Source organism: Oncorhynchus masou, chromosome 5 (assembly GCF_036934945.1).
Source record: "Oncorhynchus masou masou isolate Uvic2021 chromosome 5, UVic_Omas_1.1, whole genome shotgun sequence".
Classification (NCBI taxonomy): domain Eukaryota; kingdom Metazoa; phylum Chordata; class Actinopteri; order Salmoniformes; family Salmonidae; genus Oncorhynchus; species Oncorhynchus masou.
The window spans coordinates 79,739,675-79,755,763 of NC_088216.1; positions in this window are offsets into that span (position 1 = coordinate 79,739,675).

A 16,089-nucleotide genomic window follows, 5' to 3' on the forward strand; every position below is an offset into this window, starting at 1 on the left:
ATATAGTCTCCACATTGACTCTGTACCAGTACCCCTGTATATAGCCTCCACATTGACTCTGTACCGGTACCCCCTGTATATAGTCTCCACATTGACTCTGTACCAGTACCCCCTGTATATAGCCTCCACATTGACTCTGTACCGGTACCCCATGTATATAGTCTCCACATTGACTCTGTACCAGTACCCCTGTATATAGCCTCCACATTGACTCTGTGCACGGCCAGGTGGACTGGGGACAGCAAGGAGTACCCCCTGTATATAGCCTCCACATTGACTCTGTACCAGTACCCCCTGTATATAGCCTCCACATTGACTCTGTACCAGTACCCCCTGTATATAGCCCTGTTATTGTTATGTACATTTCTGTGTTACTTTTTGATTGATTTATTTATAATTTTACTTTAGTTTATTCAGTAAATATTATATTAACTCTATTTATTTAAATGCACTGTTGGTTAAGGGCTTGTAAGTAAGCATTTCACTGTAAGGTCTACAGTTATATTCAGCGCATGTGACAAATAACATTTGATTTGATTTGATATGTAGATCCACATGACTATCTGTAGTGATGTTTGATAGATATCTCCATAATTGATAGGTTAAACATAACAAAACTAGATAACCCACTGTCGGATCTCCATTATGACACCATCACTAATATAATGACAGTCCTAATACTAGGCCTTGATTCTCTCTCTCTCTCTAAATTCAATTCCAATCAAATGGGTTTTATTGAAAATGGGCGGCAGGATAGCCTAGTGGTTAGAGTGTTGGACCAGTAACCGGAAGGTTGAAAGTTCAAATCCCTGAGTTGACAAGGTACAAATCTGTCGTTCTGCCCCTGAACAGGCAGTTAACCCACTGTTCCTAGACCATCATTGCAAATAAGACTTTGTTCTTAACTGACTTGCCCTGTTTAATAAAGGTAAAATAATAGACATGATAACATGTGCTAATTTATTTTAAATGTAACCTTTATTTAACTGGGCAAGTCAGTTAATAAAGAACAAATTCTTATTTACAATGACATTCCACCCCGGACAATGCTGGGCCAACTGTGTGCCGCCCTATGGGACTCCCAATCACGGCCAAATGTGACTTAGCCTGGATTCGAAACAGGGACTACAGTGACTCCTCTTGCACTGAGATGCAGTTCCTTAGACCGCTGCGCCACTCAGGAGCCAAAGCAATTTAAACATTTCACTCTCTCTCTCTCTCTCTCTCTCTCTCTCTCTCTCTCTCTCTCTCTCTCTCTCTCTCTCTCTCTCTCTCCACTCTCTCTCTCTCCACTCTCTCTCTCTCTGTCTCTCTCTCTCTCTCTCTCTCCACTCTCTCTCTCTCTCTCTCTCTCTCTCTCTCTCTACTCAGTAGCTCCCTCCCTCCCTAGATCCCTCCCTCCTCCCTCCCTCCCTCCCTCCCTCCCTCCCTCCCTCCCTCCCTCCCTCCCTCCTCCTCCCTCCCTCCCTCCCTCCCTCCCTCCCTCCCTCCCTCCCTCCCTCCCTCCCTCCAAAATCTTGGATTCAAGTGTTATTCTAAATGAGACTATTGTTGTTGTCTAACTCTTTCTCTCTCTGGGGACCGCCGTGCTGGTTTGTTCCAGACACACTGAACAAGCTATGGACCCAAAATATCACTCATTTCCCTACATATACCCTTATGGGACATGGTCAGAAATAGGGAAATATGTAGGGAATAAGGTGCTATTTGGGAGGTGGTTTCGGTGCATGAAAACAGAAACATAGATGCAATAAACAAGCTGGTATTGTTCTGTAGGCGCTGGTAATTAAACAGAGAAAAGCACCAACAACAATAACACAATTCTGAGAAGACAGATGATAGATGATAGATGATAGATGATAGATAGATGATAGATAGATGATAGATGATGATAGATGATAGATGATAGATAGATGATAGATGATAGATAGATGATAGATGATAGATAGATGATAGTTAGAAGATAGATGATAGATAGAAGATACATGATAGAAGATAGATGATAGGTGATAGATGATAGAAGATATATGATAGATAGAAGATAGAAGATAGATAGAAGATAGATGATAGATAGAAGATAGAAGATAGATGATAGAAGATAGAAGATAGATGATAGAAGATGGAAGATAGATGATAGATAGATGATAGAAAATAGAAGATAGATGATAGATAGAAGATAGATGATAGAAAATAGAAGATAGATGATAGATGATAGATAGAAGATAGATGATACATGATAGATAGATGATAGAAGATAGATGGCAGATGATAGAAGATAGAAGATACATGATAAATGATGATAGAAGATAGATGAAAGAAGATAGATAATAGAAGATAGAAGATAGATGATAGATAATAGATAGATTATAAAAGATAGATGACAGATGATAGATGATAGAAGATAGATGATAGAAAATAGATGACAGATGATAGAAGATAGAAGATAGATAGATGATAATTGAAGATATATGATAGAAGATAGAAGATAGATGATAGATTATAGAAGATAGATGATAGAAGATAGAATATAGAAGATAGATGATAGAAGATAGATGATTGATAGATAATAGAATATAGAAGATAGAAGATAGATGATAGAAGACAGATGATAGAAGACAGATGATAGATGGTAATTGATGATAGATGATGATAGATGATAGAAGATGACAGATGACATATGATAGATGACCTATGATAGATGATAGATGACAGACGATAGAATATAGAAGATAGAATATAGAAGATAGAGGATAGAAGATAGAGGATAGAAGATGATAGATAGATGATAGATGATGATAGAAGATGACATATGATAGAAGATAGATGATAGATGATAGAAGATAGATGATGATAGATGATAGAAGATAGATGATGATAGAAGATAGATATAATGATAGATGAAAGATGATAGATGATAGAATATAGATGATGATAGAATATAGATATAATGATGAAAGATGAAAGATGATAGAATATAGATGATGATAGAATATAGATGACAGACACACACAGAGTTTGGAGTGGGCTGATCTTACCACAGGAGAAGAGACAGAATAACTTAATCAGCTACAGAGCTGAAGTGCGTTCAGACAGACCAGAGCAGTGTGCATGAACAGGATAAACACCTCGCCTGTTGTTGTCGGAGGGCCAGAGGCTCTACACTGGACACTACCCGTGCCAGCTGTACCTCGTAATGATACTGCTAATGGCTTTTTAATGTTGTAGCAGATCTCACTTAGTAACTGTTTGATGGGTTGTGTTTGGGTGAGAGAGAGAAAGTGTGTGTGTGTGTGTGTGTGTGTGTGTGTGTGTGTGGTGTGCGTGTGCTTGTGCGTGTGTGTGTGTGTGTGCCTGTGTGCGTGCGTGCGTGTGCGTGTGTGCGTGTATGTGTGTGGTGTGTATGTGTGTGTGTGCGTGTGTGTGTGGTGTGTGTGCCTGCCTGCCTGCGTGTGTGTATGTGTGTGGTGTGTGTGTGTGTGTGTGTGTGTGTGTGTGTGTGCGTGCGTGTGTGTGTGTGTGTGTGTGTGTGTGTGTGTGTGTGTGTGTGTGTGTGTGTGTGTGTGTGTGTGTGCGTGCCTGTGTGCGTGCGTGTGCATGTGTGCGTGTATGTGTGTGGTGTGTGTGCGTGTGTGTGTGCCTGCCTGCCTGCCTGCGTGTGTGTGTGTGTGTGCGTGTATGTGTGTGGTGTGTGTGTGTGTGTGTGTGCGTGTGTGTATGTGTGTGGTGTGTGTGTGTGTGCGTGCGTGTGTGCGTGCCTGCCTGCCTGTGTGTGTGTGTGTGTGTGTCTCTCACTATCTCATTATCATTCCCAGTCAGACACAGACTGCAGGCTGTGTTCAGTGTGCACAAAACACACTCATCTCCACGAGGGCTCCAAGATCTTCCTGCCTCGCTGCAGTGACACAGAGAAGTTATGCTGCTAGCCCATAACATCAGCATCAGCCCTCCAGCCATCCCACAGTGCTTCACACAGAGCCAGATGTCTGCTCTTTGACATCCCTCAGACACAGAGATACATAGAGACGCTAGAATATAGAAAGCGGTCAACAATGGAGACATATCTCCCCAGTTGATGTGTCCCTATGATCCAGGTGTAAGCGTTCTAGGTGAATGGATAAGGCGGAGTCAGGGGCAGGACGCAGGTAAAACATCTTAGCTTTCCTCAATATCAACAATGTTCCAACAAGGATAAACATGAATATCCAGAGCACATAAATGAAACCACTTGACAACGACAATCACGCACAAAAGAAAAGGGGAAGCCAGAGGGTTAAATAAGGAACACTGATTATGGAATGGAAACCAGGTGTGTACAATGAAGACGAAACAAAAAGGAAAATGAAACATGGATCGGTGGTGACGAGAAGGTCGGTGACGTCGCCGAACGCCGCCCGAACAAGGAGAGGGACCAACTTCGGGCGGAAGTCGTGACACCAGGACCGAAACAGTATCACATATCAACTGTCTGTTATGTTAATGGTTATTTTGGATGAAAACTGATTTAAAAGTTTGAATCGATGTCCGGCTCATTGCTCAGTTAATCAAACATTTCTCAGTTTTATCCCGTGTTAGAATGATGGCAGAGGAGGGAAGGATAGACAGAGTAGACAACACTGTGCTATGTCCAAAATGGCACCCTATTCCCTATATAGTGCACTACTTCTCCCTATGCAGTGCTTAAAATATATTAAATTCATGCTAATTACATCTAATAAAATAACCAAGTTTCACAGTGTCTATAAATAAATGATACGGTTTGGATTAACATAGTAACCTCTCCCTGTACCTCCTCTGTCATCTCCCTGTATCTCCTCTGTCATCTCCCTGTATCTCCTCTGTCATCTCCTTGTTTCTCCTCCTTATCTCCTCTATCTCCCTGTATCTCCTCTGTCATCTCCCTGTATCTCCTCTCTCATCTCCCTGTATCTCCTCCTTATCTCCTATATCTCCTCTGTCATCTCCCTGTAGCTCCTCTATCATCTCCCTGTATCTCCTCTATCATCTCCCTGTATCCCCTCTGTCATCTCCCTGTACCTCCTCTGTCATCTCCCTATATCTCCTCTGTCATCTCCCTGTATCTCCTCTCTCATCTCCCTGTATCTCCTCTCTCATCTCCCTGTATCTCCTCCTTATCTCCTATATCTCCTCTGTCATCTCCCTGTAGCTCCTCTTTATCTCCTCTATCTCAATGTATCTCCTCTGTAATCTCTCTGTATCTCCTCTCTCATCTCCCTGTATCTACTCCTTATCTCCTATATCTCCTCTGTCATCTCCCTGTAGCTCCTCTATCATCTCCCTGTATCTCCTCTATCATCTCCCTGTATCTCCTCTGTCATCTCCCTGTATCTCCTCTATCATCTCCCTGTATCTCCTCTATCATCTCCCTGTATCTCCTCTATCATCTCCCTGTATCCCCTCTGTCATCTCCCTGTACCTTCTCTGTCATCTCCCTATATCTCCTCTGTCATCTCCCTGTATCTCCTCTCTCATCTCCCTGTATCTCCTCTGTCATCTCCCTGTATCTCCTCTCTCATCTCCCTGTATCTCCTCCTTATCTCCTATATCTCCTCTGTCATCTCCCTGTATCTCCTCTATCATCTCTCTGTAGCTCCTCTGTCATCTCCCTGTATCTCCTCAGTCATCTCCCTGTATCTCCTCTATCATCTCCCTGTATCTCCTCTATCATCTCCCTGTATCTCCACTGTCATCTCCTCGTGTCTCCTCCATCTCCCTGTATCTCCTCTGTCATCTCCCTGTATCTCCTCTGTCATCTCCTTGTATCTCCTCCGTATCTCCTCTATCTCCCTGTATCTCCTCTGTCATCTCCCTGTAGCTCCTCTGTCATCTCCTTGTATCTCCTCTCTCATCTCCCTGTATCTCCTCTATCTCCCTGTATCTCCTCTGTAATCTCCCTGTATCTCCTCTGTCATCTCCCTGTATCTCCTCTCTCATCTCCCTGTATCTCCTCCTTATCTCCTATATCTCCTCTGTCATCTCCCTGTAGCTCCTCTGTCATCTCCCTGTATCTCCTCTGTCATCTCCCTGTATCTCCTCTATCATCTCCCTGTATCTCCTCTGTCATCTCCCTGTATCTCCTCCTTATCTCCTATATCTCCTCTGTCATCTCCCTGTATCTCCTCTCTCATCTCCCTGTATCTCCTCTCTCATCTCCCTGTATCTCCTCCTTATCTCCTATATCTCCTCTGTCATCTCCCTGTATCTCCTCTCTCATCTCCCTGTATCTCCTCTATCTCCCTGTATCTCCTCTGTCATCTTCCTGTATCTCCTCTGTCATCTCCCTGTGTCTCCTCTCTCATCTCCCTGTATCTCCTCCTTATCTACTCTATCTCCCTGTATCTCCTCTGTAATCTCCCTGTATCTCCTCTCTCATCTCCCTGTATCTCCTCTCTCATCTCCCTGTATCTCCTCTCTCATCTCCCTGTATCTCCTCTCTCATCTCCCTGTATCTCCTCTATCTCCCTGTATCTCCTCTGTCATCTCCCTGTATCTCCTCTCTCATCTCCCTGTATCTCCTCCTTATCTCCTATATCTCCTCTGTCATCTCCCTGTAGCTCCTCTATCATCTCCCCGTATCTCCTCTGTCATCTCCCTGTACCTTCTCTGTCATCTCCCTGTATCTCCTCTGTCATCTCTCTGTATCTCCTCTGTCATCTCCCTGTATCTCCCCTGTCATCTCCCTGTATCTCCTCTTTATGCAGGTGCAGGTGGAGAATGGTGGGTGGTGGGTGGTGGATGGTGAATCGTGGATGGTGGGTGGAGGTGGTGCAGATGGAGGTGGTGCAGGTGGAGAATGGTGGGTGGTGGTGATGGAGGTGGAGGTGCAGGTGGATAATGGTGGGTGGTGGTGATGCAGGTGCAGGTGCAGGTGGAGAATGGTGGGTGGTGATGATGGAGGTGGAGGTGCAGGTGGAGAGTGGTGGTGATGGAGGTGCAGGTGGAGAATGGTGGGTGGTGGTGGTGGAGGTGCAGTTGGAGAATGGTGGGTGGTGGTGATGGAGGTGGTGGTGTTTTTAGTCATTTATTAGGTTCCCCATTAGCCGACGCTAATGGCAACATCTAGTCTTACTGGGGTCCGACACATCTTATCTTACTGGGGTTCGACACATCTTATCTTACTGGTGCTCGACACATCTTATCTTACTGGGGTCCGACACATCTTATCTTACTGGGGTCCGACACATCTAGTCTTACTGGGGTTCAGCACATCTAGTCTTACTGGGGTCCGACACATCTTATCTTACTGGGGTCCGACACATCTAGTCTTACTGGGGTTCAGCACATCTAGTCTTACTGGGGTCCGACACATCTTATCTTACTGGGGTCCAACACATCTTATCTTACTGGGGTCCGACACATCTAGTCTTACTGGGGTTCGACACATCTTATCTTACTGGGGTTCGACACATCTAGTCTTACTGGGGTTCGACACATCTTATCTTACTTGGGTCCAGCACATCTTATCTTACTGGGGTCCAACACATCTTATCTTACTGGGGTCCGACACATCTAGTCTTACTGGGGTTCAGCACATCTAGTCTTACTGGGGTCCGACACATCTTATCTTACTGGGGTCCAACACATCTTATCTTACTGGGGTTCGACACATCTAGTCTTACTGGGGTTCAGCACATCTAGTCTTACTGGGGTCCGACACATCTAGTCTTACTGGGGTCCAACACATCTTATCTTACTGGGGTCCGACACATCTAGTCTTACTGGGGTTCAGCACATCTAGTCTTACTGGGGTTCGACACATCTTATCTTACTGGGGTACGACACATCTAGTCTTACTGGGGTCCGACACATCTAGTCTTACTGGGGTCCAACACATCTTATCTTACTGGGGTCCGACACATCTAGTCTTACTGGGGTTCAGCACATCTAGTCTTACTGGGGTTCGACACATCTTATCTTACTGGGGTACGACACATCTAGTCTTACTGGGGTCCGACACATCTAGTCTTACTGGGGTTCGACACATCTAGTCTTAATGGGGTTCGACACATCTAGTCTTACTGGGGTTCGACACATCTTATCTTACTGGGGGTCTGACACATCTGGTCTTACTGGGGTCCGACACATCTAGTCTTACTGGGGTCCGACACATCTAGTCTTACTGGGGTTCGACGCATCTAGTCTTACTGGGGTCCGACACATCTAGTCTTACTGGGGTTCGACACATCTTATCTTACTGGGGTTCGACACATCTAGTCTTACTGGGGTTCGACACATCTTATCTTACTGGGGTCCGACACAAAAAAATACATTACAGACAAAATACTTTAAATTGAACATACATTTAAATACATGAACATGTAGTGTGTGTGTGTGCTCTGTGTGTGTGTGTGTGTGTGTGTGGGGGTGTGTGTGTGTGTGTGTGTGTGTGTGTGTGTGTGTGTGTGTGTGTGTGTGTGTGTGCGGTGTGTGTGTGCGTGTGTGTGTGCGTGTGTGTGTGTGTGTGTGTGTGTGTGTGTGTGTGTGTGTGCGTGTGTGTGCGTGTGTGTGTGTGTGTGCGTGTGTGTGTGTGTGTGGTGTGTGTGTGTGTGTGTGTGTGTGTGTGTGTGTGTGTGTGTGTGTGTGTGTGTGTGCGGTGTGTGTGTGTGTGTGTGCGGTGTGTGTGTGTGTCCATCAGTTATACATACTGTACATGTCAGTACATACACATAATATAATGTGGTAATGGTGGTGGTGGTTGAGGTGGAGAATGGTGGGTGATGGTGGTTTGGAGGAGAGAGAAGGGAAGGAACAAAGAAAGGCTTGGTAGAGAAAGAAGGGAACAGGGTATGTGGTGGAGGGGAGGAGGGAAGGAGGAATAACAGGAAGCATAGGAGGGATACAAGAAAGATGCAGATATTTCCATATCTGCTGCTTTAGGTATGACAGATAGATGGACCAGACGAAGAGGGAGCAGGGAAGAGGGGAATAAAGGGAGAATAAAGGAGAGAGTGGTTCAGATAGAACACAGGTTGAAGGATGAGTCTAGAGACTAAGAGAGAGGGATAGGAGGGAAAACGTGATAAGAAAGCTCTCTGTTAGTTCTATTGATGCCATATGATCTCTCCGGTGTGTGTTTGTCTGTGTGATACATCAGAGCCATCCCATTCTAATAGCCTATGGGTCTATAAAGCATGCACTATGGCCTTGATTCTGTCCATGTTGCTAGTCAGGTACAAGCATTTCTCTACACCTGCAATAACATCTGCTAAATATGTTTGATATTATGTTTGATTTAAATAAATAAAAAATGATACAGTGTTGTTCTCCAGGCAGTATGAAACAGTATTGTTCTCCAGGCAGTTGATTCAATATCGTTCCCCAGGCAGTTGATTCAATATCGTTCCCCAGGCAGTTTGATGGTGTTGTTCCCCAGGCAGTTGATTCAATATTGTTCCCCAGGCAGTTTGATGGTGTTGTTCCCCAGGCAGTTTGATAGTGTTGTTCCCCAGTCAGTTTGATAGTGTTGTTCCCCAGGCAGTTGATTCAATATTGTTCCCCAGTCAGTTTGATAGTGTTGTTCCCCAGGCAGTTGATTCAATATTGTTCCCCAGGCAGTTTGATAGTGTTGTTCCCCAGGCAGTTGATTCAATATTGTTCCCCAGTCAGTTTGATGGTGTTGTTCCCCAGGCAGTTTGATAGTGTTGTTCCCCAGTCAGTTTGATAGTGTTGTTCCCCAGGCAGTTGATTCAATATTGTTCCCCAGGCAGTTTGATAGTGTTGTTCCCCAGGCAGTTGATTCAATATTGTTCCCCAGGCAGTTGATTCAATATTGTTCCCCAGGCAGTTGATTCAATATTGTTCCCCAGGCAGTTTGATAGTGTTGTTCCCCAGGCAGTTGATTCAATATTGTTCCCCAGGCAGTTGATTCAATATTGTTCCCCAGGCAGTTTGATAGTGTTGTTCCCCAGGCAGCTTGATACAGTGTTGTTCCCCAGGCAGTTTGATAGTGTTGTTCCCCAGGCAGTTTGATAGTGTTGTTCCCCAGGCAGTTTGATAGTGTTGTTCCCCAGGCAGTTTGATACAGTGTTGTTCCCCAGGCAGTTTGAGGCAGTTTGATAGTGTTGTTCCCCAGGCAGTTTGATACAGTGTTGTTCCCCAGGCAGCTTGATACAGTGTTGTTCCCCAGGCAGTTTGATAGTGTTGTTCCCCAGGCAGTTTGATAGTGTTGTTCCCCAGGCAGTTTGATAGTGTTGTTCCCCAGGCAGCTTGATACAGTGTTGTTCCCCAGGCAGCTTGATACAGTGTTGTTCCCCAGGCAGTTTGATAGTGTTGTTCCCCAGGCAGTTTGATAGTGTTGTTCCCCAGGCAGTTTGATAGTGTTGTTCCCCAGGCAGTTTGATAGTGTTGTTCCCCAGGCAGCTTGATACAGTGTTGTTCTCCAGGCAGTTTGATACAGTATTGTTCTCCAGGCAGTTGATTCAATATTGTTCCCCAGGCAGTTTGATAGTGTTGTTCCCCAGGCAGTTTGATAGTGTTGTTCCCCAGGCAGCTTGATGCAAGGTCACTCAAAGGGCTGTGATTTTTAATCAAAGCCCATTCAGTCACACATTAGGATCAGCAGATTTTATTACTGCCAGTGGGCACAGAGCATCACGTGATGTAATCCACTATCGATTCCGCCCTCTGGAGGAGCTCTCTCTGAGTCGTACTCTGTCTGTCTCTCTCCCTGTGTCTCTCTGTCTCTCTCCTCACCCTTCTCGTTGTCCTGCTTTCTCAATTTTCCCTCTATTTATGTGTCTCTTACACCGGAGTCAGATCTGGTCTAATGCTCAGAGCCATAGAGACGACAGATATTTGATATAAAATTTATCGGTATCTGCACTTCAACACTAGGGCCTAATCTGCCATGTCATAGCTCAGTGGAGCCCAGAGTGTGTGTGTGTGTGTGTGTGTGTGTGTGTGTGTGTGTTTAACTATCCTTGTGGGGACCACAAGAATGCTAAACAAACAAACATTTGACCGACTAGGGACATTTTGTTAGTCCCCACGAGGTCCAATGCTATTTCTAGGGGCTTTAGGGTTAAGGTTAGAATTAGTGTTATGGTTAGGGGCTAGGGTTAGTTTTAGGGGTAGGAACTAAGGTTTGGTTTGGTGTAGGTTTTTGGGTTAAGGTTAGAATTAGTGTTATGGTTAGGGGCTAGGGTTAGTTTTAGGGGTAGGAACTAAGGTTTGGTTTGGTGTAGGTTTTTGGGTTAAGGTTAGAATTAGTGTTATGGTTAGGGGCTAGGGTTAGTTTTAGGGGTAGGAACTAAGGTTTGGTTTGGTGTAGGTTTTTGGGTTAAGGTTAGAATTAGTGTTATGGTTAGGGGCTAGGGTTAGTTTTAGGGGTAGGAACTAAGGTTTGGTTTGGTGTAGGTTTTTGGGTTAAGGTTAGAATTAGTGTTATGGTTAGGGGCTAGGGTTAGTTTTAGGGGTAGGAACTAAGGTTTGGTTTGGTGTAGGTTTTTGGGTTAAGGTTAGAATTAGTGTTATGGTTAGGGGCTAGGGTTAGTTTTAGGGGTAGGAACTAAGGTTTGGTTTGGTGTAGGTTTTTGGGTTAAGGTTAGAATTAATGTTATGGTTAGGGGCTAGGGTTAGTTTTAGGGGTAGGAACTAAGGTTTGGTTTGGTGTAGGTTTTGGGTTAAGGTTAGAATTAGTGTTATGGTTAGGGGCTAGGGTTAGTTTTAGGGGTAGGAACTAAGGTTTGGTTTGGTGTAGGTTTTTGGGTTAAGGTTAGAATTAGTGTTATGGTTAGGGGCTAGGGTTAGTTTTAGGGGTAGGAACTAAGGTTTGGTTTGGTGTAGGTTTTTGGGTTAAGGTTAGAATTAGTGTTATGGTTAGGGGCTAGGGTTAGTTTTAGGGGTAGGAACTAAGGTTTGGTTTGGTGTAGGTTTTTGGGTTAAGGTTAGAATTAGTGTTATGGTTAGGGGCTAGGGTTAGTTTTAGGGGTAGGAACTAAGGTTTGGTTTGGTGTAGGTTTTTGGGTTAAGGTTAGAATTAGTGTTATGGTTAGGGGCTAGGGTTAGTTTTAGGGGTAGGAACTAAGGTTTGGTTTGGTGTAGGTTTTAGGGTTAAGGTTAGAATTAGTGTTATGGTTAGGGGCTAGGGTTAGTTTTAGGGGTAGGAACTAAGGTTTGGTTTGGTGTAGGTTTTTGGGTTAAGGTTAGAATTAGTGTTATGGTTAGGGGCTAGGGTTAGTTTTAGGGGTAGGAACTAAGGTTTGGTTTGGTGTAGGTTTTTGGGTTACGGTTAGAATTAGTGTTAAGGTTAGGGTTAAGGTTAGGGTTAAGGTTAGGGTTAAGGTTAGGGTTAAGGTTAGGGTTAAGGTTAGGGTTAAGGTTAGGGTTAAGGTTAGGGTTACGGTTAGGGTTACGGTTAAGGTTAGGGTTAAGGTTAGGGTTAAGGTTAGGGTTAAGGTTAGGGTTAAGGTTAGGGTTACTAGGGTTTCTGTTTATGCTGGTATCAAACCTTTGGTTGCATGGGCCTATTGCAACTTACTGCCCTGTTTCTAGATTGTGCATCTGACCGGTCTGGAGGGGGTGGGAGACCATGAAAGGCCGAGAGCTGGGAGACATCACCCATAACAGTTAAACAACAGGAGCTTTGAACGTAAACGTAAGTTTGAATGTATTTTTTTTATTTTTTTTTTAGCAAAATGCATTTTTGGGCAGAAATGCCTTCTGGGACATGAGAACTTTCATGTGCTTTAATAACAAACGTGTATGTCATCTGTAAACCCAAATAAAATAGTTCAATTACGAGCCATGGTTAAGCCACAGAAAAATGTGATAATGAGTGGGCTGGACAATGGCTTAGATAATGAGTGGGCTGGACAATGGCTTAGATAATGAGTGGGCTGGACAATGGCTTAGATAATGAGTGGGCTGGACAATGGCTTGGATAATGAGTGGGCTGGACAATGGCTTAGATAATGAGTGGGCTGGACATCACGAGAGAGGTATTCGGATTGGTCTGCCATATAGAGGGCTTCTGTCTATTTGAGCTCGTCGGTCTGTGTTGGTGATCCTGTCGAATCCTGGCTTTAAAAAAATGTCATGTGTAGTGGAGCTGCGTAAGTGTTGCTCTCCACTTTCTGGAGGATCAATTTTGAAATCAGTGAAATTAGAGTATGATAGCTAAAGATATGGAGAAAACACCTGTCTCTTGATTACATCTTCAAACTAAGGGAAACCGTGGTATGGCATTCCTGACAGGGAGACACGTCCATCATGCATGATGCTGTACACAGGTAATAAAATCTAGCGTTAACAAGCTACATTGGTAAATAAATCCAGAGGTAAACAAATCATCGGCCAGAGCGTCAAGTGTCTGAACGCTCCGAGAGCGGAACGAGATGGGTGGGGCTAAAGCTTAAGAGGGTGTGAACGATGCTGAATGGGTGTAGACAAAGATCTCTTCACTAGATACCAAAACATTCAAAGGTGATTTTCTCGAAAGTGAATTTACAAGTTGATCAACTTTCAAAGCAGAATTACTTTCCCATTGTTCCTCAAATGCAGGGTATGATATTTTGAAGCTCAGAGTCTCTACTTTAATTCAATGTAAAGTAACACCATTTCACATGTTTTCACAGTTCTGCGACATAAGACCGAATCCAGGTGGTGGGTCACATATAGAATCACGTTGTCACCAAAAGTGTTAAATAATCCACATTTGATTTTGTATTTGAGATTCTTCAAAGAGATTCTTCACCCTTTGCCTTGATGGCAGCTTTGCACACTCTTGGCAGTCACATGGGATGCATTTCAATTAACAGGTGTGCCTTGTTCACAGTTAAATTGTGGATTTTCTGTGTATGAGCCAAGCCAGGTGTGTTATGACAAGGTAGGGGTGGTATACAGAAGATAGCCCTATTTGCTAAAAGACCAAGTCCATATTATGGCAAGAACAGCTCACATAAGCAAAGAGAAATGACAGTCCATCATTACTTTAAGTCATGAAGGTCAGTCAATAAGGAACGTTTCAAGAACTTTGAATTTTTTTCAAGTGCAGTTGCAAAAACCATCAAGCGCTACGAAGAAACTGGCTCTCATGAGAGCCACCACAGGAAAGGAAGACCCAGAGTTACCTCTGCTGCAGAGGATAAGTTCATTAGAGTTACCAGCCTCAGAAATTGCACCCCAAATAAATGCTTCACAGAATTCAAACAGACACATCCCAACATCAACTGTTCAGAGGAGACTGAGTGAATCAGGCCTGTATGGTTGAATTGCTGCAAAGAAACCACTACTAAAGGACACCGATAAGAAGAAGATACTTCCCTGGGCCAAGAAACATGAGCAATGGACATTAGTGGAAATCTGTCCTTTGGTCTGATGAGTCCTAATTTGATATTTTGGGTTCCAACCCCCGTGTCTTTGTGAGACACAGAGTAGGTGAACGGATGATCTCAGCATGTGTGACTCCCATTGTTAATCATGGAGGAGGTGTGATGGTGTGGGGGTGCTTTGCTGATGACACTGTCAGTGATTTATTTACAATTCAAGGCACACTTAACCAGCACGGCTACCACAGTATTCTGCAGCGATATTCCATCCAATCTGGTTTGCACTTAGTGGGACTATTGTTTGTTTTTCAACAGGACAATGACCCAAAACACCTTCAGGGTGTGTAAGGTCTATTTGACCAAGAAGGAGAGTGATGGATTGCTGCATCAGGTGACCTGGCTTCCAAAATCAGCACGTGGGAACTCCTTTAAGAGTGTTGGAAAAGCATTCCAGGTGAAGCTGGTTGAGAGAATCCCAAGAGTGTGCAAAGCTGTCATCAAGGAAAAGCGTGGCTACTTTGAAGAATCTAAAATCTAAAATATATTTTGATTTGTTTAACTCTTTTTTTGGTTGCTACATGATTCCATATGTCTTATTTCATAGGTTTGATGTTTTCATTATTATTCTATGATGTAGAAAATAGTAAAAAATAAATAAATACCCTTGAATGAGTAGGTGTGTCCAAACTTTTGACTGGTACTGTATATTTGTGAGAGTACCAAGCTGTCTGTCTAAACTTCTGGCACACAGCTCAGACACCCATGCATACCTCACAAGACATGCCACCAGAGGTCTCTTCAAAGTCCCTAAGTCCAGAACAGACTATGGGAGACGAATGGAACTCTATTCCACATCAAGTAACTCATGCAAAGCACTGAAATGATATTTAAGAAACTGATAAAAATACACCTTATGGAACAGAGGAGAAGGTGAAGCAACACAAACATAGGCACAGACACATGCATAGACACACATGATAACATACACACTATACACACACACATGATAACATACACACTATACACACACGTACACGTGGATTTTGTGTTGTAGATATGTGGTAGTGGAGTCGGGGGCCCGAGGGCACACACTTAGTGTGTTGTAGATATGTGGTAGTGGAGTAGGGGCCTGAGGGCACACACTTAGTGTGTTGTAGATATGTGGTAGTGGAGTAGGGGCCTGAGGGCACACACTTAGTGTGTTGTAGATATGTGGTAGTGGAGTAGGGGCCTGAGGACACACACTTAGTGTGTTGTAGATATGTGGTAGTGGAGTAGGGGCCTGAGGACACACACTTAGTGTGTTGTAGATATGTGGTAGTGGAGTAGGGGCCTGAGGGCACACACTTAGTGTGTTGTAGATATGTGGTAGTGGAGTAGGGGCCTGAGGACACACACTTAGTGTGTTGTAGATATGTGGTAGTGGAGTAGGGGCCTGAGGACACACACTTAGTGTGTTGTAGATATGTGGTAGTGGAGGACACACACTAGGGGCCCGAGGGCACACACTTAGTGTGTTGTAGATATGTGGTAGTGGAGTAGGGGCCTGAGGACACACACTTAGTGTGTTGTAGATATGTGGTAGTGGAGTAGGGGCCTGAGGGCACACACTTAGTGTGTTGTAGATATGTGGTAGTGGAGTCCGTGGCCCGAGGGCACACACTTAGTGTGTTGTGAATTTCGTTATGAAGTGCTAATAGTGATCCATAATAAATAAAAACACAGATGCAGCACGTGTCAAACCCATTCCATGGAGGACCTAGTATCTGAAGTGTCTGAAGGTTGTTGCTCCTTCCTCGTACTT